The following is a 5,505-nucleotide window of genomic DNA, read 5'->3' as shown; positions in this document are numbered from 1 at the left end:
AAGTAAATGGGAGAAGTGGCGTGCAGGCAGTTGATTAGACGGCTAGGTAGACTAAACGAAAAGGCTATGCGGGTAGACTGATGAGTCGTACCTGTTCGTGTACGTGCCCATCCTTCCTGATAGGTGGGACCTATGCAAACAGATAAAAAAATGTGTCGTAGTTTTTTTTGAGCGCGTGAGTGGGAGACACAACATTCTCTAGTTAAGGAATACTCCCTCCGTTTAGGTGAGTATAAGTCACCTTATGAAAATCAGGTTTTCCCAAAACCTTTAGGCGTGGAGCATTAACTTCCTGCTCGATCCCCTCCCAGCCTCGTTAGCCAGCGTTCTCTTCCTCTGCTGCCGCATTCTACCTTTCCATTTTTCCTCTTCTCAAGTGTGGAACGATCTGCATGCCGTCCTTGATGCACCAGAACGACCACTACATGCATCGCGGCAGGGCGTTGATTGGGCATGCACGAGAATTTGGTTCTGCTCGCAATATGGATGATACCTGAACGATGAAGTGAACATGCATGCTAGCACGGGAGACCTATTTCCGCTATACAATACTGGAGTACTCATGTTCCTACTACTACTACTACTACTAGTAGTAGTAGTACAACTGTGGTACACTTGATGGTCAAAATACTATTCATCCGGTCCTCACAGTGAAGTGACAACACCCTACGCCTGACACTAGTCCAGGCGGCGTGTTCGGGTTACCAAAGTCAGCCTCACCCTGTGCACTGTGCATTCTGTCACCGCCGCTGTACAGCACATTGGCGCCTCGCCTCGTCTCCCTCTCCGCTCCCATAGCACCACTCCATCTCCATCTCCTTCTCCATCTCCGTCTCCATCTCCATCTCACTGTGCCCCCGTGTACCGTCGCCTCACTCGCCTCCCCCAGTACCACTATTCCCTCGCTAGCCGCTCCAGCACCGACATCCTTCTCCCCCGTAAATCAAGCCCCCTTACAAACTCCACCATGGCCGAACGCGAACCGCGTAGCATCCATATGAGCCGCGATTGGAGCAATCTCCCCAGTGACATCCTCGACCTCTGTTGTTCGTGTATGGATATGTTGAGCGCCATGCGGCTGGCTGCATGCTCGAGGGACATGCACACGGCCATCGTCGAAGCAAGGCCTAAGCTTTTCAAGACACCCTGCTTGCTGCTATCTGGTCTTGCGAGATTGGATCACCATGATATGGAGGCGTGCATGATGCCCCTCGACTTCAATCCGATCTCCATTAGCCGAAACTTCTTTGCAGGTATGTAGTGGGTCGCCGTACATCATTTCCCTCGACATCGATCCGATCACCATTGCCCAAAACTTCTTGGCAGGTATGTACTGGGTCGGCATGAACTCCCACTGGATGGCTGCCTTCAGAGAAGACGGTAAAAAGTTGGTCCTCGTGAACTTCCAGACCTCCCATGAGATTATCCTTCCTCCGTTGGATTATATAGAGTATTACCATCGCGGTCCAAGTCATCTAGATTACTATGTCAGTTGGACGGACCTTGATTTACAGAAGATTGTAATCTGCCAAGTGCCCACACAACATGCGAATTACGCAGACTTCAAGCTAATTGCTTTGTTCGACATCGGACTTGCCTATCTTTACGCCGGTGCCTTCTTTAGCTGGAGACAACTCGGTTCGCAGTGGATCATCGTAAAAGCCGATACACACTTCTGTGATGCTATTGAACACAATGGCATCATCTACGCGATCGACAAAGCAGATGGCACCACGTATTGCTGGGACGGCGCGTGTAAGTTGTTTCCGTCTCATGTTAATGATGACGCCATGACACTGTTTGAAATTTTTGTGATGATTGGCATATCCCTGTTTGAGCATAATTTGAGTAGAACTATGGCAATGTATTAGAGACGCCGTAAATCAGCTATGTTTGGAATGAGTTAATTCATGCGATTGTGACCATGTCATTACAGCCAATTTGTACCCTGAATAATCAAACGGTTAGGAATATATGGATACTATCCTTATTTTACAGTAATCTATATACTACTACTAAATATGAGTGTGTATCAATGGCTATGTTAGTTTCCTCATTTTCATGATGTAGAAACATGCACCACACTGTTGGTTTCATCTAACCATACATTAGGGAAGTAAATGCGCATATGGAGAACTCTATATTTGGAAGTAGTGAAATCCTGCAATGCTTACCATGTGTACATACCTATATTCGCCCTTGAGCAATCAATGGCTAGAATAATATCCTCACAAAATTTTTGCCCACAGAACACGAGTATATAACAATGCATTGTCTGTTAGTTACCTTGAAGAATTTGTTTGTGAGGACAGAACATGATTACATAACATGCATGACATGGTAGTTTCTTGTGAAGAATCGATTGCAAGATAACATGAGTATAACCATGCATGGCACTTCTATATTTTTGAACCCAGTATACATTTCCCTGTATTTTCCTCCTAGTTCCAATAGGGACATATCAATGCTGTTTCTTGCATTATCCTACTCATACTCCAAACAATGCTGATCTTACATTAACAATGCCTGTCCTTATGTAGTGTCCCTACAGTTACTGCCCTTTGTAATCACACCACCTTTGCCAAAAACAGGGAAGCACAACTGGTTCCTCGCTCGATTAGACGACGGCAAAAGACTGATGATCATTCGGACACATGAGCCGGAAAAGTTATATTGCAAAAACCCCACTGTATACAAGCACCGTGTAATACTGAGTATCCGGACAATGGCTGTTACGTCTATGAGCAGGATACCGGCTTGTTGGGGCCTTTAGGATTTTTTAGTTGGAGGCGGGTAAACAGGCTTGGTTCACACTCTCTGTTTCTCGGACTCAATTATCCGATTAACCAGGAGATCACTGTTGGCAAGGACCTTGATGGCAGAGAGGCTCTGTTTGCTATGGAAAACTGTGTCTACACTGCGAGCCCTAGGAGTTCGGGAGCAAACTCCCCTGATTGTCAATGATACATCCTGCAGCCAAAAGAAGGTGAGAATGACAAAGGCATCCGAATTAACTTTGATCCTTGGATGTCTCAATTACGACAGACAGTGATGTGGTTCAAGCCTTCAGGTTGATAGGTAATTGGGCTGTTGCATCGAAAGGGTGGAGTACTAGTGTCTCCGGATCACTGGTCGCTGAAGCGGGGCTGCAAATTATGATGGTGTTGGATCATCTCTTCGAATGACTTTGTTGTCTTTGCTGCTGGTTCTGGATGGGTAGTTCTTTATTTTGTTATGCATATTCCTTGTCATTTGGTCATCCTTGTCTATGTCACTCTTACTATGTAATAGTTGCTTCTGTTTAGAATGTCATTCTTGTCTGGAACACGAGAGTCTGAGCGCTGCAGATGGGTGCGTTTTGGTGGTGTAGCAAGACTTCTTATGAACTATCATATCTTGATGTTTATGTCAGTAGTAGTCACTAGTCAGTGTTTGAATGTTGTATATATCGTTGTTTCGAACCGTTTATTGTCTCGAACTACTGGTGGGCTAAATGAGGGCATCACCATTCTCTAGTGTTCAGAGTATATCTCCTTTTTTCAAGTTATATAATTTGAGCTCAGTGTCTTTTCGATGATGTACACTTGTTTGGACCAGTGAGGTGTCGTTGAATATGGGCGAGTAGTAACGCAATGCCAAACAGGTCAATTATGACTCTCAGGCCGGGCTCTCAAAAGATCCTGAAAAAAGGCCGGGCTCTCCAAAAAAGAAAGAATAAGGACTCTTAGGCCGACATGTGGGCGCCACCAGTGTTTTCGTGCACTTGCGCGCCGAGAGCATATTGGCGCGTGCTCGAAATTCATGCTACCTTTTCATCCCCAGTCTCCCGACCCTCCCCCACCTCTGGAATCTCAATTCCTACTCCAGTTCCCCCAAATCAACCTCCTGTACTCCCTGTACTCATGCGCACTATCATGTCGCCGGTTAACGCGGATCTCCGAGCCGGAGATCCTGAGGCCCGTCCTGCCTTCGGTCGCTGCCTGCTGTCGCTCAACAGTGTCATGGCGGCGCTTGACGACCAGTTTGCCGGCAAAGTGCTGATGGTAACCATCAACGGCGACCGGCCTCCCGTCTCGCCCGACGACCTTGTCAAAGCTCTTGGCATTGCGCACGACATCCAAATTAGTGACTTGCTCATCGAAGTCTGTCCGCCACTGGCTGATTACTTCGTTAGGTTCCGGACAACTTTCGACTGCAGTCATGTGTTCGAATCTTCCCGACGTTTGTTCTGCGATGGCGCACTGGTGAGCTTTGATCGGTGGCACCCAGGATGAGGCTCAGTGCCCTCTGAGCTTGAGTTTTTTTAACAAAGCTTACCTTCCACGGCATGCCTCGACGTGCTTGGAACAGCGAGTCCATGAACGAGCTTATCAACGACCTTGGAGGTGAGCTCGTAAGTATGTTTGTTCCTCCAGACAGCTGGGCTCTGATGGTTATGGCATGGATGAAGAAGCCACCCACCATACCGAAGGTGATTGGTGTTGAGATACCGGTGCAGGAACCGGGGTTGTACTATTTGTCGCCACCAAGGCCGCCGCGGACCACGTTAGGGATGTACCTGTATCGAGTGTTCGTGCATGTCGAAGAAGTGGTCAATCCATCAATCGAAGTCCTGCCGCCGCCGCTGGTGCCAGGGTCCGTCGACGACGTCCATTACAGGAGTCAATGTCAGACTTTCCCCGTGTAGCTCGGAACGATGGATGGCACAGGGCCTACTCCATCACGCGGCGGAGGCCACTGCTTCTTTGGGAGAAGAGGCAGGGCTGGCTGCCTAATGTGCTCTAATTTGAGGTAACAACTGAATCTTGTCAGATACTAGTTAAATCTGAGCTATGGGTGTGAAGCACTGATATGCTAGTACATTTGATTGTGACCTGTTCTAATTTTGTACCTGAACTTTTTTTAGAAAGGGTTGTACGTCAACTTAATGTGCTAGCAGAACTTATTGTGTTGTCTGTCTGTTTTCTTTGCACAACATTCAAGATATTTCCCCGTCATTGATAAAGACGATGAACCATTATGTACGACTTCGTTGGTTTCAACATAGCCCTTCCCGTAGTGATCCACTGCTTCCATCCTGATTGTGCCGCCTGAGTGAAATTTTTGTATGCAAGTTCAGTGTGCTATGATGTTCTATATGATTGTGTCAACTATATAAGTTTTTACTGAGCATCAGCAATGCATATGGCTGAAAGATGTATTTACGAGCATCGACCAATGGGTCCCTCTCTCTCTCTCTCACACACACACACACACGCACAAGTGGGACCCATTGAATTATTTATTTGCTCGTGACAACTTTTAGTTAGGTTCCACTGTAATCTAACTTTTTTCTTAAGTTATTAATTGAGCTCAGTGACTTCAATAATTTGTACAGAAGCCTTGTTTGGGCCTTTCCGGCATTGTTGAATGTGGGCTGAGTAACCATGTTAGGTTGTACTGTACTACACATGCCTTTTTTTTCAACATCAGCAATGCAACTAGGCCGACAGTTGTACACAATAT

Source organism: Triticum urartu, chromosome 2A (genome assembly GCF_056163025.1).
Source record: "Triticum urartu cultivar PI428250 chromosome 2A, HENAU_Tu73, whole genome shotgun sequence".
NCBI classification, from domain to species: domain Eukaryota; kingdom Viridiplantae; phylum Streptophyta; class Magnoliopsida; order Poales; family Poaceae; genus Triticum; species Triticum urartu.
This window is presented reverse-complemented; position numbering follows the sequence as displayed.